At 41.0% G+C, this 24,934-nt stretch overlaps 1 protein-coding gene across 8 annotated transcripts in view; it reads right to left on the bottom strand.

Annotated features, from left to right (window-relative positions):
- Positions 1-24,356, bottom strand: part of CSRNP2 (cysteine and serine rich nuclear protein 2) — a 111,431-nt gene extending 87,075 nt beyond the window's left edge. For 2 of the 8 annotated variants that reach the window (XM_033938505.1, XM_033938514.1), the window contains exon 1: positions 23,717-24,352. The gene's annotated coding sequence lies outside the window, so the exon portion shown is untranslated. Of the gene's footprint in view, positions 1-22,472; positions 23,369-23,716 lie in introns of those variants that run through there. The other 6 variants (XM_033938510.1, XM_033938513.1, XM_033938509.1 and 3 more) reach the window with 5 other exon arrangements.
- Between the last annotated feature and the right edge of the window lie 578 nt (positions 24,357-24,934).

The raw sequence follows: 24,934 nt of genomic DNA, 5'->3' as shown, positions 1-24,934 counted from the left end.
GAGAACAAACTCTTGCGCTTCCACTTACAAAGGCGAAGGTGAATCACCCCGCCTGCACACCATCATCGGGCGTCCCTAGTGTGCAAAATCAATAGTGCAGAATTAATGTAATAAATAAGTCACAAACTGTGAACTAGTGAGAGAGTGAACAAACTGAATGAAGAATCAGGCAGTTTTTGCTGTATGATGTGAATGTGAAGCAAAGGTCTAAATATGCTGAACACAGAACTATAAAAACTCCAAAATAAAAGTTTTCAAAAGTACAGATTGGGGGAAGGCTTTAAGAAAATTTCAATGCAATTGAATTTCTCTTAGGACACTCAAGTCCATCACCATGAACTGGAAACAGTTTCACATCAATCAAACACTGCTTCCATCAGGCTATCCTTTCAAAGTCAGTAGGCCTAGATTAAGGAAACTGCCAAGGTAAGTCCCTGTAAAACTGAAGGTGATGTTAAAACTTCAGAGGTATTTGGTTGAGACTAAGACAAATACCGATTGTTCAAATATTTTAATATTACTCCACAAACATGGCCTTTATGGGAAAGAACACAAAGCCACTGCTGAAGAGAGATACAATGTAGTGTTTGCAAAGAAATGGTTAGACAACACTGGTCACATATGGGAAGTTTCGTGGTCTGAGAAGACCAAAAGTTCCACTTTGCATTCGATGAGAATCGATTATGTGTCGCATCAAACATAAGTATATCATCTTGCCAACTCCATCTCTACAGCATTCCTTTGCTATCAACATATCGGCATTCTTTCCTATGCTACTTTCCTATCTACAAATTGGCGCTCTTTGCTTACTTTTTCTTAGACTGTAAACCATTTAGACCTGTCCAGTACAGAATTTACAGTATAGCAAATGTAAATTATGTTGTGGATATACAAAAATAGAGCCCAAACACTCGTATTCACTAATAATGCACACTATAAATGTTAGAGCAGTGGTCTCAAACTCAAACCCTTTGCAGGGCCACATTTTGGATTTGTAGGTACTTGGAGGGTCTCAGAAAAAAAAAGTTAATGTCTTATTTAAGAAATGACAATTTTGCATGAGGTTTATAGTTTATAAATCTTTCCTTTTGGCTAAGTCTTAATAATAATATTGTAATTTATAGCTAGAGACATATGATCAAGAAACTTTTATTTTACTTTTGTGATTATGATAAACATACCGAGGGCCTCAAAATAATACATGGCGGGCCGCATGTGGCCCCCGGGCCGCAAGTTTGAGACCACTGTGTTAGAGTGTCAGCACTTAATGTAGGGGAACTCCACAGCAAGCCAATATTCAAGATGTTAAAATTATGTTGTGGCGACAGGGACAAAGAGGTTTATGAAGATCAAAGGCACAATGATGGTGCAGAATCTAGGACAGTGTCTTTCAAACTGTGTGCCACGGCACAGTGGCGTTCCTTGAAGAGATTCCAGATGTGCCATGAGAGATTCCAGAATTTTACTTGATTTTAAAGAATTCCCTTCATAAGTATACACTAGAATAGATGACATGTATGTCACGTACGCAAGAGTCTGTCAATGTTATGAGCGTCTGTGTGCATAAGAATAGAACCGCCCAGACAAGCATCATTCTTTGACGTGATTGATCCCTGAAAACTAACGGCATGTAATTTTTTTTTTTACTTTTAATGCAGTAGTTATCCCAACTTGAGCAACAAAGCAACCAAGGCTTTGTTACCGTTTGGATCTTCTTATCTTTGAAAACTTGGATTTTCATCTCTGACAGAAATTAAATAAAAAAAAAAAAAAAAGAGAGAGAACTGCAGATGGTTGATGATGAAATGCGTGTTTGTTTGTCAACTATCGAGACGTGTTTTGAGTTAATTTGTACTAAAAAAATAAGCACATTCATCACATTGATTAGCAATTCTATTCTACGTACTTTAGTTTCACCATTGTTCCAATTACCCATACAAATCATTTCAATTATAATGTGCCACGTAAAAAGCATTTGCTCTGTTTAGTGTGCCAGAGCTAAAAAAAAAAGCTTGAGACATACTGGTCTACGCAGATCCAAGAGATAACCTAGGACTGGGGAGAAGATTCACTCAGAAAACACAGTAATGGAGTGACTCAGCAAGAAGAAAGTAAATAACCTTGAATGATCCAGTCAAAGCTCAGACCTGAATCTAACAGAAAATCTAAGGTAAACCTTAAATACTGCAGTCCACAGATGATCACCAGCCAACTGAAAGATCTTGAACTAGTCTACCAAGAGGAGGAAGAAGCAATACTGTACTATCCCTCTGTGCAAAGTGGTAAGAGACGTATGCAATTTATGGTTACTTATTCTTAATTATTTTTGAACATTTCTAAAATTGCCCTTTCACAATGAAAGTTTCAAGGTTTTATTAAAATTTTATTTAATCGCTTATCTAATTTCTAAGCGAATTTACAATATATAAAAAAAGAGCATGAACATAATAAAAATGCCATTAACAATACCATTAATACTTACAAAAAGAAAGCAATTACAAAGAAACATCAACTAATAATTGGCATATTAAAAAGGGATAAATGAAACAGACAAATGGGAGACAAAAGGAAATAGGGTTAGAGATACAATTTCGATCGGAACGAAAGACAAATAAGGAAATAAAACAAAAGGAAAGGGCTCGTTGCTGCTTAATTCCTTAAGGGAGTTAAAAAGGATAATGTAAAATTTAAATCAAATGTCAAAAGCTTCTTTAAATAAATGATTCTTGAGTAGGCTTTTGAAACATTCGAGATTAGCTACTTCAATGCATTTTGAATGTGAACACATATGCAAGGGTGTGAAGATTTTTACAAAACACAAATGGTTGGAAAGCAGGACTGGCTTAGTCTATCCCCGATGACCTAGAGCAGGGGTGTCCAACCTGCGGCTCAGTGAAGTATTTTGTGCGGCCTTGGTCGAGGGCGATGCAGTGTTTTCCTCTGCTGCCCCCGGGGGTTTACCATCTTGCCGGCTCCCTCCTCTGTCTTCCTGCAGCATTTGCGCGGCCCCAGAAACATTTTTTTCGGCCAATGCGGCCCAGGGAAGCCAAAAGGTTGGACACCCCTGACCTAGAGCTATCTGGTAACTGGCGGTCAGTGATTATGGAATTATGGCGATAATGGAATTTGGCTGGCTCACCACTCTGTGATGTGAAAGAATTAATGATCAGCGGCTTAGAGAATGACATGGGGACAAATTTTTCCCCGTACCCACAGGAACTCAATTTCCCCGTCCCATTCCTGTAAGCTCAGCCTTAGCCGCACAAACCTCAAACACTTATGATTTTAAAGCATTTGAGGCTTTTGCAGATGAGGATGGAGCTTGCAGGAATGGGACAGCGACAGGAAAAGAACTCACTGGGTGGGAAAATGAGTTCCCGCGGGGACGGGGAAAAATTTGTCCCTGTGTCATTCTCTACAGTGGCTCTCAATTAGTGTGCGTCACCAAAAATACTGATAAATGACAAGCCTGCCCTTTCCATTAACAGCCACCTGGGAATGATGGCTGAAGAATGCTGGTAGCCAGGTACTTGAAATCCCTGATCTTCCTGCCCTTGCTTCCTCCCAAGCCCTCACTGGAAACACATGTTCTCCTCCTCTAAATTCTGATTAGAGATTGACACAGGGATGGGTACCCATGGATAACCGTGGAGCGGGGACAGAGCCCGCAGGGACAGTGACAAACTATGTCCCCATGTCATTCTCTAAAAGCTTGAGACCAGCTTTAAACAGGCTGTTCCAATTAGATGGAAACAGCATCTATAAAATGTTAGTATCAATATGTAAAAACTTAACACATCTTAGACAACTGGCAACTAAATTCAGTAATTAAAAAAAACTGCAGAAGCTGCTTTTGGATTTAAATGAACTACTATTAAATGACATCATCTGTGTCTTGCCAGCCTTTGATGTGGCAACAAGAGCCTTGTCCGCTGATCAAACTCCTACCACCTGCAACATCATTCCATCATGTGCCCAGATGCTCAAGCATATTACTGTTACTGCAACAGATTCATCTATTGTTGCTGGCATAAAAGAGCATTGCCAACATTTAATAGACTTATTTTTCTGTTCTCTGAAAGACAATCCAATTATCTTTCTTATGTAAAAACATAAGAACAGCCTTACTGGGTCAGACCAATGGTCCATCAAGCCCAGTAGCCCGTTCTCATGGTGGCCAATCCAGGTCATTAGTACCTGGCTAAAACCCAAGCAGTAGCAATATTCCATGCAACCAATCCAGAGCAAGCAGTGGCTTCCCCCATGTTTTTCTCAATAACAGACTATGGACTTTTCCTCCAGGAACTTGCCCAAACCTTTCTTAAAACCAGCTACGCTATCCGCTCTTACCACATCCTCTGGCAATGCGTTCCAGAGCTTAACGATTCTCCGAGTGAAAAAAATTTTCCTCCAATTGGTTTTAAAAGTATTTCCCTGCAACTTCATCGAGTGTCCCCTAGTCTTTGTAATTTTTGACGGAGTGAAAAATCGATCCACTTGTACCCGATCTACTCCACTCAGGATTTTGTAGACTTCAATCATATCTCCCCTCAGGCAACCAAAATCTTTGGGAAGGTTGTACCCATAGGAGCCAACTTTTCAAAATGAAGGGGAGTGCTCAAATCAGTACAAATTATCAAGTCCAGATAAAGGAAATTAAAGCATGGAGGGTTGTGAACATAACTGGTCGGGTTGTCTTTAAATTACAAGCTCAGCAGGTGGTACATATATAGTCGTGAATTTAGTGTAGATGGGCTGGAAGTAGGATGGTAAACTCTAGTAATGAGTTGGGGTTGGGGAGAAAGCAAAACTGGTGGGTCTTGCAATGCTACCCCTATTTTTTTTACCCATAAATCCTACCTATATGATCACATTCACACCCTGCCTTCCATTCCATTTTGCCTTGGCCCTCTATACCAGTGTTCTTCAACCACCGGTCCATGGACCAGTGCCGGTCCACAGAAATTTCTTGCCGGTCCACAGGGCCAGCACGTGCATCAGGCCCAAAACACTGTTCTTCAACCGCCGGTCCACGGTGTGATCGATGTGGCGTTATCTTCGAGCCAGCTCCCTCTTCCTAACTGATTCAGTGCACAAAGCCATGGGCAGTAGCTCCTATGGGCATCCTGCACCTGAACCGGAAGCCTTCTCTCTGACGTTGCAAAGTCAGAGGGAAGGCTTCCAGATGAGGCACAGGACGTGCAAGGTGCAATTAGTACTATTATGGGGGCGGGGTCTTGGGTGGAGATTGGGTAGAGATGGGCGGGGTCTGGCCCATGACTTAGCCCAGTGTTCTTCAACCGCCGGTCCACTGACTGATGCCGGTCCACAGAATAATTATTTTATTTCTGCCGGTCCAACTCATATTCTGACTTGAGTGTCTTCTGCAAAAAAATAGAAATTGGCACCTCATTTGCTGGCAATAGCTTTGGCACAATGCCTCTCCTTTATTAGCGGTGACTCCAGCACAGCATCCGTCTTACGTTCTCATTCTACCAAACATCCCTTTCTTTCTCCTCTGCCCAGCCCCATTATTTCCTACCCCCTTCTTTCCCTGGCCCACATGATATGGATGGATATGGAGGTAGCATACCAGTATAACAGTACCTCCTCGGTCCTGGTGCCCTGAACAGCCACACAGGTCACTTACCGCAAAAGCTGGCCTATAGCGGAGCTGTGCTGAGAGACTGGCAAGCAAGGGTTAGTAGCTGAGCCAAGAGGAAAACCAACCCAAGAAACACATAGTTGGGGGGCAGTGAACCCTTTAACCCCTTCTAAACTCCACCCATCTCTCCTATAACCTCTTCCTGCTGCAGCCATGCTATTCATTTGGGACAATACGGCATAATGAGCCCACTTAGTCAAACACCACTGTCTCTCATAAGGGAATGACTCCTATAACAAAGGAATGACTTATTTTAGTGAAAAAGGGGAAATGGTGTTACTCTCTATTCCCCTTTCAATTTGAGACTCTTAGGTCATAGAAACATGATGGCAGATAAAGGCCAAATGGCCCATCTAGTCTGCCCATCCGCAGTAACCATTATCTCTTTCACTCTCCGAGAGATCCCACGTGCCTATCCCAGGCCCACTTGAATTCAGTCTCTGTCTCCGCCACCTCTTCCAGAAGACTATTCCATGCATCTACCACCCTTTCTATAAAGAAGTATTTCTTCAGATTACTCCAGAGCCTATCTTAACTTCATCCTAAACCCTCTCATTGCAGTTTCCTTTCAAATGAAAGGGATTCGACTGATGCACATTTACATTAGGTAGGTATTTAAACGTCTCTATCATATCTCCCCTCTCCCGCCTTTCCTCCAAAGTATACAGATTGAGATCTTTAAATCTGTCCCCATACGCCTTATGATGAAGACCACATACCATTTTAGTAGGTCTCTGTATTACAGAGCTGCCACAAGATATCTTTCAGACTATGGCATCAATACTGGCACAATACCCTCCTGTTGCCCCATGTCCTTCCAGAAAAACAACATTAATTCTGATGACAACAGAAAAGACAAAGATTTTCTTGGCAAGCCCAAAGGACAAAATCACCACAACATCTATACACCTAAATGGTCACGATCACCCAATATCAAAAACTATAAAAATATTAGACACCCACTTGACCTTGATCGAACACATGAACTTTGTGACAAAAAAGTGCTTCTTTGCACTTTGGAAATTAAAAACCATCAAAAAATATTTCGACCCTCTTTCTTTCAGAGTACTGGTACAGTCAATGATTCTATCCACCCTAGACTACTGCAACATCATTTATGTGGGTAGGGTATACCCAAAAATACTGTGAGAAAATTAAGAATAGTGTAAAACACGGCCGTCCGCTTAATATTCGGTCTAAAGAAAAGCGAACACATTAGTCCCCACTATAAACTGCTACACTGGTTGCTAGTGGAGGCACGAATATTATTCAAATTTTCTTGCTTTTGCTATAAACTGATGTGGGGAATGGCCCTCACCTATCTCCTACCTCACTTCGAACTAAACATCCCCACAAGGACAACCTGAAATCACAATCTCTTTGCCTATCCAAAGATCACTGATTGCAAATACAGATCCTTTATGGACAGAACCTTTAAGTTTCAAGCTAGGAAACAGCAAACCTGGTTGGACGGTTTTATCAACGGAGCCCGGTTGACTTGCAGCGCTTTTCGGAAAGAAATTAAAACAGCTCTGCTCGATAGATTTATCTCCTAGACAGATATCCCCCTCCCCTCCTTTTTATAAAACAAAAAACAAAAAAATCTATTATCCAACATGTTGATATTGCGTATTCTCACAAATTGTATTCTGTTTTTTTCACTGACTCTTCAGTGATATTTTTCGCCTATTATATTCTAAATTCGCTGGCTGTCCAGCCCTCTTCACTGTAACATGCTAATATTATGTTTCTCACTAATTGTACTCTGTAATCATTGTAATTCGCTGATTGTACAGCTCTCTTCACTGTAAACCGCTTAGAAGTCGCAAGATTGTGGCGGTATAGAAAAAAGTTATTATTATTATTATTCAATCCGTAAATAAAAGCTTGCAAGACAATGCATTGCCCAGTGACGCCACCTGATAGCTTGTAGCGTTCCTTTGGCCTGTGCACTACGTTGTATTGCAAGCTTTTATTTATGGATTGAGAGCATTCCTTTTTGGACACTGGTGCTTTCTTTTTTTAATTTTTTATTTGTGAGGCATAGCCACTGCACAGGAACCTGAGGATGCCTGGAATTGGAACCGTGGAAATGGTTCTTGGAATGTTTCTAGGAGGAAATACCTGAGTATCCCTGATGACACTTGTGGGAGGAACGAAGAGAACTACAATCCCCTCACAACATCCAGAGGACCTGGTTCACAGGGAGCAACGTAGGGCGGTGTGCGCAGCAGCTGAGTCTAGGACATCCAGATCTATATCCAACAAGAATCTGGCCCTTAAAAAGGTGGCCGCTCAAAGTGATCCTCAAGGTAGCATCCTCATCCAAAGATGAATCCAGACACTGCACCAACATAGAACATACTAAGAACTCGAACGAGATCATAAAGGGCACCTCCACACCAACCAGCACCAGCGGAGGGACAGGCATGCATCTTTACAGAGGACGCATTGCGCAGGCCGGAATGACAGGCACACACCACATAAAGGAAGTGGTCACCGCCACTCGGCTACCTGAGGATGCTGGAAAAGAATAGTTTGTAGCATAACATCCATCCTGTGATCCTGAAACTCCTGAAACTTCACTACCCCATCACTAGGAGGGGCTGTGCACTGGAAAATCTGTGCCATGGCGGAATCTACCGCAGACTGTTCAGACCTGCCAAAATCAGGATTCAGGAGATAAAGCGTAGACATAGCTTTAGCAGATCAGAAAAGAGCTTTCTGGGGATCACAGTGTTCTGAAATCAGACCAAGGAGCTGTGGACTGAATGGAAAAAGGCACAGAACAGACCAGGACCGAATCCAGAGAATGGGAAAGTGGAAAATCCAAATGGAGCTCTTTCAGAACATCAGCCATAAAGAGGCGGACAGAAGCCCGCTGAAAATGTGAAGGATCAGCACCTCCAAATCCAGACCCTCAGGGCGGCCAAGACCAGTCTCAGCAAAGGCATCAGCCAGATCCAAATTAAATACAGTGGTAGGCGACAGAAGCATCATAAAATCTGCATGGCAACTACTGCAATTGAGGTCTGGTAAGGCCAGATAAGAGAGCTCCTGAACAGGAAGCTTTGCCACAGATACCATAGACTGAAAAAGCCCCAACACACCCACTGGCTGAGTCAAATGAGTGGGGTCTGAGGATACACCATTCAGAGGAGTCGAATAAAATCCAGTGAAAAGGCCCACTCTGCAATCAGTGCAGGGCTCTGTTGAGGTATATGTGTCGCATCAAAAAGAGTCCCCAGACTTGGAGCACAGGCATACTGTGCCAGACTCCAGAACGGTCCCTGGGCAAGATTTTCTTCAGAAGGCACAGACCCAGGCTGGCTCCCCAGCCCAAGAGGACACGGAGGAGGTGAAGTTCGCAGCTCCTATCCCCTCCCCCAGCAAACTACGGCACGCAGTACAAAAATCACTGATCCGGCGCCCATCCAATGCAATCAATGTCCACATTCAATAGATTAAGAGCTGGAGAGTTCATCCCAATCGATTTTGAATCAGATTTTGAGGAAGAATTAGAAGTTAGACAAAAAGATCGATTTTAAAATCCAAGATGGCCGCTGTGACTAATTTGCACCAAAAACTGCAAAAATAAAAAGCAAAAATAAAAAATAGCAATTTGGGGTCTGGGGAGGTGGGGGACATGAACCCTACCCACAGAAACTGTGGAAAACAAAGTTTAAATGAATCCACAAGCCTTCCCCGAAGTTCCCATAGGAAATAATGGAGGTACTCACAGTTTCTGTAGAGCCTTTGCCTATCAGCGTTTTTAAAGTAGCTGAGTGGAGAAAAAGGACTTTCTGCCTCAGAAACATCTCCAAATGCACAGAATTGAAGATCTTCGGACTGCCAGCCAGCCAGACCGACCACAACCTCTGCCCCCACAGATCCTCTTCCACATGGCTGGGGCGGGAAAGGCAGCCTGCGCCTTGAAACCCAGGTGGGTTTCCGTCCAGAAGCACAGAGCCTATGCTTGAAACCTATGACAGTCACCGGCCAGCAGACTCTCACGGGAAGGGATCCCAGGTACTGTAAGAAGGTGGCACACAGCAGGCTGGCTCCTCAGATCCACCAGAGTTTCTCTGTGAAGCTGCTGTCCGGCTCCGCAGAACAGCTTCCTTTTCTCCAACAGGGGACCACCAGGGAGGGGTCTCAAGGCACTGAAGCCACCAAAAATCAAACTTTAAGTGAACTTTAAGCAAAAAAATAAGAAAAAGAAACAGAACTGCAAAAGACATCTGCAAGGACTGTTTGCAGAAGTTGTAACTGGGATTGTTTACTAACTCTCAGGCTAAGGGGGTAAAGCATGTGTTCAGAAAAGATGTGGTTTTCTACAACACCCGGACTGTGGGTTGGGATTGACACCTAGCGCATAGAATCTGTAAGAGATATAACAGAAGTGGCATTTACCTGAAAATTCAGTCCTTAAAAAAAATAACCCCCCCTTTTTACAAAACCATAGTTTGGTTTTTAGCACCTGCAGCTATGGCATGGCTGGCGCTAAAAATCATTCTACTGTTTTATAAAAAGGTGGATTTTTTTTATATCGTGCTTCCTGTAGCAAATTCAGTACTACAATAGCTGAAACCATACTTTTCATGGCACTGTAGAAATGCCACCTCAGGATACAATTTTATATTTAGATATAGAATTGGATTTATTGCATTTGATATACCGCTTGAACATAGGTATTAAGCAATTTACAATACTAAATATAGGCATTGAGCTACTCTCTGTCCCAAACGGGCTCACAATCTAATTAAGCATATAAGAGAAGACATCATAACATTATGGAGATATAATAAGGAGGAAAAGAAAGTATCCCATAAAAAGTAAAGAACATTGAAGGCAAAGAAAAAATCCCCTCGAGAACCAAGAAAATCAGTAGTATAGTTACATTATAAGGAAAGATAGAATAGTTAAACTAACAATCTAAATTTATAAATTTCAACAAGAAAAATTAAACTAAAGTAAACTCTAGACAGTTTATAGTTCTGTTTCATTCCGGCCCAACAGACAGAACAAATGCCTTAATTTATCATCCAAGAAAGGCTAGCACCAGATTCAATATTTAGCTGGAGATATTCATTAATGGACTTTGAATGGATCCATAGTGAAGATAAAAGAGAATAGGTTTCAATAGTTTCCGGAAAGAGGATTAAAATATTCCCTCGAAGAAGTCATTAAGTATGGAATTCCAAAGGCAGGGATGAGAAAGCTCTTTTCCTTGTTGCTTGAAGTTTTATTACTCTAGGACCTGGGATTTCAAATTGGTCATGGAAAGATGATCTTAGAGTTCTACTAGGTTGATATTTGATTTTTATTTTTTTTAAGTAATCAGGAAGTAAAAGATGTCAGGCTTTGAAAACTAGGCAAAGTAGCTTGAATTCAATCCGCTTAATTATAGGCAGCCAGTGCAGCTTATACAGAATCGGAGTAATATGGTTGCATATGGTCGCAGATGTGTGTACCTGCAGTGTTTTGAAGTGTAGGTTTGATAGATTGGCTATACTTGACCCTAGAAATAACGTGCTACAATAATCTAAACAACTAATAATGAAAGCATGAGTTTGTTTGTTAGATTTACAGAGAGCACAGGTTTTAGTTGCCGCAAAAGCCTTAGATGGTAGAAACGCATTTTTACTACATGGCTTATTTGCACAGCGAAGCTTAATTCAGAGTTATAACGCATTCCTAGAGTTTGTGCTTGAGTTGGATAGGTTTGCCAGCTAGTTCAGGAAGTTTACGTAGTGCAGAATGGCTGCGTGATAGCCACATGGTGGATGATTTTTCTGTGTCAACAATTAAGCTATTGTCTGCAAGCCAGATGTTAAAATCAATCAGTTTGCTATTAAGGTCAGAGAGAACTTCTTCTTGGTTGTTACTCACAAATATACATACATATCATGTACACATATACTCGTATACCTCGCAGATGTACAAGAAAGGACTGATATTTAAAGCAGACGTTCAAAATCAGACACTGAGGGCAAGTACAGATACATTTACAATTAGTTCACAAAAATGGAGACCAGTCCTTCTCTAGCCTTGGCCATTGAGCTTGACCACAGTCATTATCCAAGGGGCAGTGAACTATCAGTGGTTCTGCTTGGACTAAGACTAGCTCAACCAAACCTATGTCTGACTAGTTCCTTCCTCCAAAACAGCAGGAAAATCATTTTAAAATAATAGAATAGCATCAGATATGTATTCCAGTGCATATCATCCTTGTGCAAACAAACCAGACAAGAGTTTCAAGTTTATTAGGTGTTTATATACCGCCTATCAAGATTATCTAAGCGGTTTTTACAATCAGGTACTCAAGCATCTGGAATATAACAAACTCTCTCCTAACCTTAGTGTGATTACCATACCTTGGGTCAGTGGTACTTATGTCTATGCACTAAACTTTTGATACAAGCTGAAAAAGCAGTATTTGTTTAAGAAATATCAGATTATCGCTGTTTATATTCGGATCGGTTTATATTTGAGTATATACAGTATTCTGTAAAGTAACCATGAAATTAACTTCCATACTAGTGTTAAAGGTTAGTCAGGTTGGTGAGGTTTTAACTAGTACCTCCAACCACTGAATTGGATGACTATGACTAGCTAATTTCAAATACACTGTCACTCCCATCCACAAAGTTTTCACCTCCATTTTAAAATATTCTGACACCCATCTACCTAACCTCTGATTCCTCAACAACTCACCTCCTGCCTATCTACGAACATTCTTAGAGTGTGTGGAAGCTTGAGTAGATGGGTAGAGATGTTTTGGAAAGTGGATAGAGTTTGGGTATGGAAACAGTTGGTGGGGTTTAGCTGAATTGTTGGGTAGAGAGTGTGGGATGCTAGAATTGGGCTGCAGGGGACCTTGAATCAAGATCCTAGGACCCTTGGATATTCGATGTGGTTTGTAAGACCCCCAAGTCAGGAGTCCCTTCTGGGGTGTCTTGAGGATCTCAGCCCAATTTTTAAATGTCTAGTTGACTCCCATTGAAGAAGTCGAAATATTACCTCGTTTCCAGTGATTCCTGTATTTATTTTTGGTATGTATGCTAGCTTGTACTCCACCGAGAATTGTGGATAGTGCAGGCTAGAAACCTTTTATAAATAAGATTCCATACTAAGTGGGAAGTAGAAAACCACATCAAAATTTAGCGTACTTTATTACATCAGAAGTAATTCCATATGCAACTTCTTTAAATTAGGCCCCTTATTTTCTTACTCCTGCTACTCTCCTATCTATCTATATGCTCCATCTTTGCTTACACCTTATGTTGTTTTATCACATATTGTGTTGACAATGTAATGTAGCATACTATGCCTTGGTTTGCATTGAAATTTGAATATGTTTGCTGCTGTAATTTGTCAATTGCTTTTGCTTGCCTTATTCTTTCTGTACACCGCCTTGAGTGAATTCCTTCAAAAAGATGGTAAATAAATGCATTTCTCTGTCCATTGTGCTAAGAGAGTGAGCACAATGGGGGATATACTCTTAGAAATAATCAAATAAGTTTAGCAGGGATAATATGTACTGTATATCAGATTATCAATAGTAAATTTGGACAAAGTGAGCACATCCCTATCTGATGCTGAAGTTCAGCTAGATGATGCCTTTATGCTGCTGTTTTTTAAAAATATATATTTAACATTGCTACTGGATTGGTTAATTGTTTTCTACCTTAACTTTATTAAGATAATTTCAAACATTGCATAATAAATGCTGGGGGGGGGGGAGAAAAAGGAGAGAGATCATTAGCATATTTGGATATAAACCCTCGGTTTATATTCAAGTCAACCTTTTTCCTCCTTTTTTGGGGGGGAAAAACAGTTTTTGCCTTGTGGGATGAAATTGAAGAGCCAAAACAAGAGATTGCAGAAAAACTGGCTCAAGTAAGCTGACATCATTCTCTACTGGACCGATGCGGGTCCTTGAGCATCTGTGCATACTCAAGGCTTGCCAATCCCACTCTCTCCGGGAATCTCAGAGAGGGCAGGAGACAACAGGCCTTGAGCATGTTCAGATGCTCAAAGCCCCACACCAGCCCAGGACGGAGCCCAGGACGGCACCGGAGTGGTAAGGAGAATGCAGCAGTGGGGGTGGAGTGCAGCGGCATCGCTCATCAGGGAGGGGATGTGCAGGAGAGCAGCGTCGGTCATGGGGGGGGAGGGGGAGAATGAAGGAAAGCATTGTCTGACATTGAAAAGTAAAGACTAAAATGCCAGCTATATGGTGGACTCGAATATAAACTGAGACCCCCATTTTTGGGCCACTTTTTTGGCCCCCAAAATCTCGGTTTATATTCGAGTATATACGGTAATAACATTACTTCATATGTACAGTAGTGAAGTGCATTACACATTTCATTACTTCATTATAGCCAAAGTAAAAATTAATGCAGACAGTTTGGGCCTAGGCGCAGTGTTTGCAGCCACCTATCGACACCGAAGTTCAGGATCTGCACCTAACTTTCATTTTTTAATTGGCTTAAACGGCATGGAAATTGACCATGTCGGTTTTCAGTCAATCAAACCCCCCCCCCCACATTAAACAATTTAAGTGCTCCTTTTATCAAGCCGTGCCAGCGGGGTTAACGCATGTGATGTTTCATCATGCGCTAACCCCCACACTGGCCAAAAACTACCGCCTGCTCAAGAGGAGGCAGTAGCGGCTAGCGCAGCTGGCAGTTTAACACACGCTATTACACGCATTAATCCGCTAGTGCGGCTTGATAAAAGGAGCTCTAAGAGTTTGGCACCAAACTCTTAGGATGCCTAGTAAAGCCTAAGTGAAGGCGTCCTCCCACACCTAAGGACACCTATCTCAAATAGTAAGCGTGATTATGGGTGGAGAATAGGCGTGGTTGAGTTGGGTGTCGTTAGGCGTCCGACACAGGCACCGCCAAACTAGGTGAGTGAAAAGCTGACCTAATGCAGTGCCTGCATTGAGGATGCCTAGAGACACCTGTTTACTTAGGTGCCGCTATGCGTGATTCTATAAATGGCGCCTAGCACTTGATTGACAACCGCGCCTCGCAGCACCTATAATGTGGGCATTTATAGAATCCGGCCCTTTGTGTGTGAAGGAACAAAGGGTAGATATTCAGCACACACTTATTATACTGGCCCCAAAACCAGGAAGCAGTTCAACTTAATGGACTGTTTCGTATCGTCTTCCTGAGCCAGTCCATGCATGAGGCACACTAGAACACATCTTTCACACTTATCTATATTGTGTTTCATCAACTGTTTACTACAGAAGCAGCATCTGGCTAAATTTACCCTGCAATTTCAGATTATCTGCATTATGAGATAGATGAGAACAATATACAGTAGAATCTTGGTTTACAAGCCTAATTTGTTCCAGAAGCATGCTCGTAAACCAATGTACACGTATATCAAAGCGAGTTTCCCCATAGGAACTAAGGGAAACTCGCTTGATACGTTCCCCCCCCTGAGGCCAGCGGTGCTGCTCCACCTTAACCCCCCCCTCCCCCCGAAGCCACTGGCACTGCTCCACATCCCCCCTGCGATCCGGCATGCCCCCCCCCCCCGCCGCGATCTGGCATCCCCCACGCACCCACCCACCCAAACACACTGGCTTACCCCCCATCTGGGACCAAGAATCTCTGAGAGAGCAAGAACTAGAAGGCCTTGAGCATGCGCAGATGCTCAAGGCTCAGCAAAAGGAAGACAGCAGATCTTCGGGCACCGGCATATCCTGTGCGTTGGTGCTGGCGCCGGTGCCAGATGGGGGTAAGCCAATGTGTTTGGGTGGGTGGATGCGTGGGGGATGCCAGATTGCGGCAGGGGGGGGGAACTCGTAAATCGAGTCAAGCTCGGTTTCCGAGGTGCCGATTTTGCAAATGTTTTGCTCGTCTTGCAAAACACCTGCAAACTGGTGCACTCGTAAACCGAGGTTTGACTGTATAAAGTGTTGGGGGTGAACAGGAGGTAGGAATGAGTAAAAAGAAGATTGCAGGGGTTTCTGGTTTTATCTCTAAGTTGTTACACTCCTTTTTACTTTTATTTGTGCAAGTATCAATTACTGTAGGATGTTTATATGTGTTAAGCATCTGTTGTATGACAGTTACCCCAAAAAAAATTATAGTAAAAAAATAATTCCTTTTAAATTACATTACATTAGTGATTCTTATTCCGCCATTACCTTGCGGTTCAAGGCAGATTACATAGGAAGTTATCTGGACATTTCCAGAGGAATTATAGAGTAGAGCAGGTTGCTTCAGGGTATTGAGAAATCTGAAAACCTAATCTTGAGACACCAGGACTGCGTTTCTGGAGTGGGGATCAACTAGCCTGAGTTGCTCACTTTTCTACTTTATTTCTAAAATTTCTAGTCCGCTTATACCTAAGCAGTTAACAGGATGTGATCTCAATAAACAGGATGTAAAATTAGTATTTTTATCTAAACAATTGTAAGGCTATCTTTTTATCCAAAGAATTGTATCTTCCCATAGAATTATTATGGCTTCTTTCTGATGTAAATCACCTTGAACTAAATGTGTGCTTAAGATGAATTCTAAGAAACGTTATTTTTAGAAGCCACTCATCTCTCTCCTTTTCTGAACTCCACACCATTAGGGGGCATACCACCAACACTGTATCCCATTGGAAACTTCCGCTCCATGCTTCAAGTTCATTCTGTTTGGGATATTTGTTTGCAAATACTGTATTGCTTTGGGGGTTAGTTTTTTTGTTTCATATTTTTATTGATAACCAATATTTTCATGAAACTATGCCTTGCCCCTTCCCCCCACTTATGGCCCGAGTACAGTGTGAATTTTTTCCTCTTTTTTTACTGTTATTTCAAATGCTTCTCTCTTTCTCTTACAAGATTTGTTTCTTAACATTTCTGATCTGAGGAACAAGGGGTTACTTTCCAAAGCTAATCATAAATTACATTAAGTTAGTCCAATGAAAAAGGTATTACATTTTTTTTCCTTTACGTTTTTGTTTTATTTCTACATTTTACCTTGAAGAGTGGACTAACATGGCCACCACACCTTTTCTTAAAATTGTAATATTTTTATAAATAAAAAATTAAGCAAATATACTGATGCCTACTACACCACCTATCATCCATCATATCAAAGCAGTTTACAACATGAAAGTAAAAATTTTTTACAATAAATACAAAAAAATTTTTCATACAAGAACAAAACATAGAGCCCCCTTTTACAAAGCATCGGTGCTGCTGCAGTAAATGCACCGAAGCCCATTCAAGTCCTATGAACTCTGGTGCATTTACCGCAGTAACACTGCGACCAAAGCTTTGTAAAAGGTGTCCATATTAAGCAAAAGATTTCTTCTGCTGCTGAATTCCACTCACTCTCATCATTCTTGGTTTAACTCTAACCAAAGGCCTGGGCAAATAAGACCTCAAGGAAACAGCCCCGACTGCTCCAGCCACTACCACACAGGCTATGAGTTGGTGTGCTCTTGCAGACTAGAGACTGACACAGGAACTCAACTTCCCCGTCCCATTCCTGTAAATTCTGCCTTAACTGCACAAGCCTCGAACACTTATGGTTTTAAAGTGTTTGAGGCTTGTGCAGATGAAGACAAGAGCTTGCAGGAACGGGGCAGGGACAGGAAAAGAACTTGCGGGGACGGGAAAATGAGTTCCCACAGGGATGGGGGAAAAATCTGTCCCCAGGTCATTCTTCATTGCAGACCTCATTCTGTATACTAATAAAGTGGTCTCCTACTTTTTTCATGTAAAAGGCCACCAAAAAATTTCAAACTTGCACATTTAAGTCTATATTAGCTGAAAACAGAATTTTCAATGATGTATTTATCATGCACTCTGCTGTGCTTTACCAAAACTTTGGCGTAGTTTCCACAATTTTTATGGTTTCTCTAGCTTTGTCATACCACTGCAGTACATGTGTATATAAATATGAATTATGACCTTTGACCTGTACTACAGTCATATGTACTTATAGCACAGACATAGTAGGTCTTACATCTGTCCTACACTGTCCTTTGTCAATGCCTGACCTACGGCAACCCTTTATTCAAAAATTTAAAGTACTGTCTGAACAGGAAGATTGAAAACTAATTTGCAGGACTTGTGGTCTTCGAACTATTGGCTGAAATGTTCCTCAATAGAAGACTTTGGAGGCCGCACATTGGAGACTACTATCCTACTGGCTTTAGCAGGCTCTCTATCGAAGCAGAAATTCCACACCTCAGGTAAAAAGAGCAACTGGAAGCTGCTCCTGCTACCAGGAGATGGCTCAGGGCAGCCTAGCAAAGTCTGAAAAACTGCAACACAGGTAAGGGGCTGGAGGGGTAATGTAGACCTGTGGGAGTTTGGTTAAAGGGTAGCTACTTATATCTGTCCCCAGATCACCCTTACAGAATCAACTTATTTTGATTTGATTTTCTCATAGTGACAGGAACGATACCTGAAAGTCAGAGCTCTTAGATGTCAACAAACATCTTAAGAACATAAGAATAGCCATACTGAGTCGGAATGCAGAGAGAGGGGAGACATGATTGAGACGTTCAAATATCTCACGGGCCGTATTGAGGTAGAAGAAGATATCTTCTTTCTCAAAGGTCCAACGGCAACAAGAGGACATCCATGGAAAATCAGGGGCGGGAAATTGCACGGTGACACCAGGAAATACTTTTTCACCGAAAGAGTGGTTGATCGCTGGAATAATCTTCCACTTCAGGTGATCGAGGCAAGCAGCGTGCCTGATTTTAAGAAGAAATGGGATCGTCACGTGGGATCTCTTCACAGAGTTAAGTAGAGGAGGGTCATTAGGGTGGGCAGACTAGATGGGCCGTGGCCCTTATCTGCCGTCTATTTCTATGTTTCTATGTTTCAATGGTCCATCTAGCCCAGTATCCTATTTCCACAGTGGCCAATTCAGGTCACAAGTACCTGGCAAAACCCCAAATAGTACCAACATTCCATGCTACTTGATCCCCAGATCTGTGTCAATGGCATACTATGGATGTTTCCTCCAGGAACTTGCCCGAACCTTTTTTTAAACCAGATATTTTAATCACTGTTACCACATACTCTAGCAACGCGTTCAGAGCTTAACTATTCTCTGAGTGAAAAAAAAAATATTTCCTCCTACTGGTTTTAAAAGTATTTCCCTGTAATTTCACAGAGTATCTTCTAGTCTTTGTAATTTTGGGAAGATTAAAAAATGAATTCACTTGTACCCATTCTATACCACTCAGGATTTTATAGACATCAATCATATCTCCCCTCAGCTATCTCTTTTCTAAGCTGAAGAGCCCTAACCTCTTTACTCTTTCCTCATACGAGAGGAGTTCCATCCCCTTTTAAAAATTGTAATTTTCTTCCACACTTCCCTTTTGTTTTTGTTTTATTCCTCCTTCCCACCTTAGTATGTCTGTCCTTGTATTGTTTGCCTTTGTATTGTATTTGCCCATTACTTATTTTTTATTTTAATTGTACAACGCTTTGAAATATATTGTAAAGCGTTTTATCAAATTTTAAATAAACTATAAACTATCATCTTGGTCGCTCTTCTTTAAACCTTTTCTAATTCCACTATATCTTTTTTGAGATACAGCGACCAAAATTGAATGCAATACTCAAGGTGAAGTTGCACCACCATGGAGTGATACAGAGGCATTATAACATTCTTAGGAATTATTAGAAAATGGATGGTAATTAAGGTTTAACATCTTGTTTGCTTTTTTTGGCCACCGACACACACTGAGAGGAAGGTTTTGGCGTATTGTCTAGAACAGTGGTTCCCAACCCTGTCCTGGAGGAACACCAGGCCAATTGGGTTTTCAGGCTAGCCCTAATGAATATGCATGAAGCAAATTTGCATGCCTATCACTTCCATCATATGCAAATCTCTCTCATGCATATTCATTAGGGCTAGCCTGAAAACCCGATTGGCCTGGTGTTCCTCCAGGACAGGGTTGGGAATCACTGGTCTAGAATGACACCTAGATCTTTTTCTTAGGCGCTGACCCCTAAGGTGGATCCTAGCGTCTGGTACCTATTAATTCAAGATTCTTCTACTATTTAACCCAAGAATGCTACACGCTTCAACTAGCAATATCTCCCTTCAAATTAATTAGAGTTACATAAAACTTTTCTTTAATGGATAAAACTGGCACAATGGCTTTAAACAAACCTTTATCCAACAGATTTTTTTCAATTTCCAACAGATTTTTTTCAATTTCCTCACCAGTCAAAAGGTAAATTGCATAACTAGGATCTCTCTAATCCATCTACATCTAGTGCTAACAGTGGCCCATCAGAATCCCACAATACGTATACTGCCATTAATTGCAATCAACCCTAGCCACTTCATACTGTTTACCCCCACTTCTTTTTGTGTTTTTCCCAGACTATTCCTATGATCTGTGCCCAGGCCCACATTACTAAAGGTCCTGAAAGTTAGGACTGTAACACTATTTCTCATTAAAAAAATGTTTGGATTATCTTCCCAGTCCATGGTTTCTAATAAGTCTTAATTCTGGAACATTTCCTTCAATTAGGAAACATACTACAGTAACTCCTGTGCTTAAAAGCTCCTAAATTGGACCCTGAAGAGGTCAGCAATTAGACTTATTTCTAATTTAACTTTTCTCTCAAAACTTACTGAAAAAATGGTAGCTGCACAACTGTCTTATTATCTTGACCGAATTAATGCTCTCCATCTACGTCAGATGGGTTTTCGTCCATACCACTCTACTAAGCACTCACTCTTGGAACTAACTACATAAGATCAATATTGGATGGAAATCATGATGTTCTCTTTTTGTTGGACATGTCTGCAGTGTTTGACTTGATAGACCATACAATTTTACTAGAACATCCAAAAGAATTGCATGTTACTGATAAAGCTTTACAATGGTTCAGTTCCTATCTGACTAATCAGACTTATTCTGTTTCCTATTCTGGCACTCTTTCTAGTTCTCATCAGCTTACATCAGGTGCTCTCCAGGATTCTGTTCTTGGCCCTATACTTTTAAATATTTTCCTTCCTCTTTTAACATTACATATACTGCTTCAGTCCCCTAGTTTTACATTTTTCATTTATGCTGATGATATTCAGTTACTATATCCATTCAACTCCAACTGCTCCGATGACTATCCGTTGATTTCTCAAAAACTAGATGAAGTTGCAGACTGGTTAACCTTAAATAGATTAAAACTAAATTCACAAAAAACATCTACCATGATTTTTTTTCTTCAATCAAAAACACTTCTGCCATCCCTTGTTTTACCTTGAAAGGTACCCCTCTGTTGTATTCTTCATCCATGAAGATTCTTGGTGTAGCACTAGACACTGTGCTTTCATTTCATTCTCACATTTTTAATCTTGTTTCTTCCTCGTTCTTTGTCAGCTTCGTTCTGTTCCGTCGTTCATCAAAAACACTTCTGCCATCCCTTGTTTTACCTTGAAAGGTACCCCTCTGTTGTATTCTTCATCCATGAAGATTCTTGGTGTAGCACTAGACACTGTGCTTTCATTTCATTCTCACATTTTTAATCTTGTTTCTTCCTCGTTCTTTGTCAGCTTCGTTCTGTTCCGTCGTTCTTAAGTTGTAATTCACTTTGGATCCTCTTACACTCTATGATTATTTCTAGGTTGGATTATTGTAATTCTCTACTGATTGGGTTTCCCCAGTACCAACTTTACCGTCTTCAACTTGTACAAAACACCGCACTCCATCTTCTTTATTGTTGCTCTAAATATGACGATATTACTCCTCTGCTCAAATCTGAACATATGCTTCTGATTATTTATAGAATATCATTCAAATATAATGTTCTTACCTTCCAGATTCAGTCCTCTAGTCTCCCCGTCATTTTGGTTTAATTACTTGATCCCCTATTCACTAAAAAGGGATCTTCGTTCTTCTACACAACATCTTCTATCTATACCAGGGGTAGGCAATTCCAGTCCTTGAGAGCCGGAGCCAGGTCAGGTTTTCAGGATATCCACAATAAATATGCATGAGATAGATTTGCATCTCAAGGAGGCAGTGCATGCAAATCCATCTCATACATATTCATTGTAAATATCCTGAAAACCTGACCCAGCTCCGGCTCTCGAGGATCGGAATTGCCTACCCCTGGTCTATACCATCTTTCAGACAGATGTTTTTGGATTCCAATCAGGATTCTAGTTTTTCCATCATGGCACCTACACTATGGAACTCGTTACCATTATACTTGAAGTCTGAAAAATCTCTCAAGACCTTTACATCTCAACTAAAAGCCTACTATTTAAAAATGGCATTCAACATGACCTCTTAATTGGATTATTCTTACTTTGGTTAATGCCTATCTTTTTTTTTTTTTTAAATAACCTTTTCCATTTGTTGTTTTTCCTTATGCTCTTCCCTAAGCTTGTAAATCTTTCCTTCCTGTTAGCCTATTTGTGTTCAGTTTGTTGCCTTGTCTTGGTCTCTATACCCTGTACATTTTTTAATTTAATTTTAATTTTTGCCCTTGATTTTATTCTTATAAACCACTTTGACAACTTTTTTTGTTAAAAATTATCGTATATCAAAATAACCATAACTGAAAATTATTAAAAAGTCTGAATAAATAACAAATGCAGGAAGAAGTGCAGCAGTCGTAGGACGTGTACTGGAAGGTTCTTTGGCTTGTTCCTTTCCTGTATCATAAGTGCACACTCCTAGAGGACAATAAGAGACCTTAAAGCTAGCATCCAGAGGGATTTGGGGATTCAGCTCACATTCAAGCAGGATAGGTATTTTCCCATCCTCAAAGGGCTTGCAATCTAAACTGTACCTGAGGCAATTGGAGAGTTAAGTGGCTTGCCCAAAATTACAACCAGGCTGATGCAATTACTATTCCTAAAGGACAGAATATCTGTTTACCATACATAAGCACCTTCATCTAGGTAAAGCCTGAAAGATCTGTATGTCTGTTGCAGTTTTGGTCCTGGCCCATTTCAAGGCTACGATCCTCTCGGGCCTTGCCAGTCGATAATATGACTGCAGCGCCTTTCCCAAGCTGGATCTCAGGCTTTAAACCTCAGATGTGCTAGAAAGGCACCTTTTAAAAAGCGAGGTTAGAGGGGCTGAAAGGTTTAAAGCCCTCTTTAGTTTGCACCCGTTCGGCCCTTTTAAGGGGTGTCTGCTCCCTGCAGCTCCTTCCTGCTTCAGGCCGACTCGGGTCTCACAACTTGTGCGTCACTGCTGCTCAGCCTCTACCATTTCCCCGGTCTCCCTTCAGCCCAGGGGCCACAGACTAGCTGCCAGCCAACTTCGTTTCAGCGCCACAGTCCAGATCCCAGGGGAGGGAGTGCTGCTCGCGGCCCCCTTTAAAAAAAGAAAACTAAACTAACTAGGGCTTAAGCTCGATCTAAACTGGCGCCTGGGATTATTCAAAGTGAAAGGCCACCCGGGTGGATCCCTCAAAGCTGCTTTCTCCAAAATCAAAAAAGGGGGTCTGGGTAAAACGTGGATCCTGCGGACTTCAGACCCTCCCGCCCACAATTTCCGTCCTAACTTTCAGGAAACTGACAATTATCCCATTGATCTGAGAGGGTGGAGCCTTTGTACTTTCGGTCTTTAACTATGGATTAACAAGGATGGTTCAATATCTGTCCTAACTCAATACAAATATCGAAAGCTTGCAATCGGAGAAACCTTTCCACAGCCGCTTTGAATCTACCCCGCGATCCCTAGCATTTCCGCCCCTTCTTCTTGGTTTGCACCAATATGGAAGAAAAAGGGGAAAAAATGGAGGGGGGAGGTTTGCAAACGAAATTCACTGATCGTGCATCTAACAAAAAGGGAGAAATGCACCGAAAAGCTAAATATATCCTAATGCCAACACTGCAAAGGCCCCGCAATGAAAATAAATGCATTCGATCGATGCACTGAAATTAAACATGCCTAGCCAGGGCTGGCTTGAGTGTGGTGAAAAAGATCTGGTTTAAAGAGCTCAAGCTTAACTCACCAGCAGCACAATTCAAATACAACAAAAAAAAAAATGGAAAAAATAAAAGATAAGAAATATTTTAGTACCTGCTTGGTTAAACGACACCTCTCCCCCAAAGCGGCTTTTTCTTTTTCCTCCTCAGTTCTTCTCTCCAGTGATCAGAATAGGGATTTGGATGGGAATTTTTTGAAGGGCGAGTCCTGGCGGTGAGATGGGGGGGGGGGAAGCTCCAGCTGAGGACAGGTTTAAGCAGCAAAATCTTACTATTCGGGAATGAAGGAATCCTTCCAATAAATAAATATGTACAAGGAATAAATAATTCCAAGGATCCTATCCTTGGTTTGTTATTGCAACAATCCTATATTTGTTAAAATCGAAGCCGGGGCGACCAGATCTTTGCTGAAAGAAAAAGAAAACCAAAACACCTTTTTTTAGCTTTATTTTCTGTCTCTTCCTTCCGATTGACGATCCTGACATTTACATATATAAACAAATAGATCTTTTATTTTGTACCTTGTGAATCTGCCAATGAAGGAAGTAACGCTATTGCATTTTATTTCAGGAAATACTTTTTTTTTTTTAAATCGGAAGGGAGCAACAGAAGGAAGGATTAGGTCTCTTATCGCAATCGTTAGGTGTGATTGATTTTGAAAGAAAAAAATATTAACGGGGGTAAAATAAAAATTTTAAATCACCTTTTTCCCTACTAGTAATCTAACCACCCCGACTCCATACAATGTAACAATGGGCTTCGAACTTTACGCCGCAGCCATTTATATAATTCGTGACGTCATACTAAGCTCCATGGCAAACTGGGAGTTGTAGTTTGGGTTTAAGAGAGCTCTCTTCCTGGTAAATTTGGATAAGCTTTGATGTCTGAGAATATAATTTTATTTATACAAATTTATTGATAGTTTCTTTTTAGTTATGTAATATGCCTTGATATGAATGTTTTAAAACGGGGTGATTTTCTAGAATCATTCTAAATGTGTCTTGCTTTACCCTCTTAGCTTGGATGTTTATATATATTTGTATTTATACTGTATACCGCTCTTCTATTACAACATCAGTGCAGTGTACATCAGTTTAAAAAGGAAAAGAGCGCCAAATAATCATGATACAAGGATAAGAAGGAAAAGAAAGAGAAAGAGAAAAAAAAGTCTTTTAGTTGCTGTATTGAGAGATGCCTAATTGAGAATTAAAAACCAAATCATAAACGAGATTATATACATACTTAAATAAAAAAAACCAAGAGGGATCATTCCTAGTACATATTGCATACATATTCAAAAACGATGTGGTGT

The sequence above is a fragment of the Geotrypetes seraphini genome, chromosome 3, assembly GCF_902459505.1.
Source record: "Geotrypetes seraphini chromosome 3, aGeoSer1.1, whole genome shotgun sequence".
NCBI classification, from domain to species: domain Eukaryota; kingdom Metazoa; phylum Chordata; class Amphibia; order Gymnophiona; family Dermophiidae; genus Geotrypetes; species Geotrypetes seraphini.
This window is presented reverse-complemented; position numbering and strand designations above follow the sequence as displayed.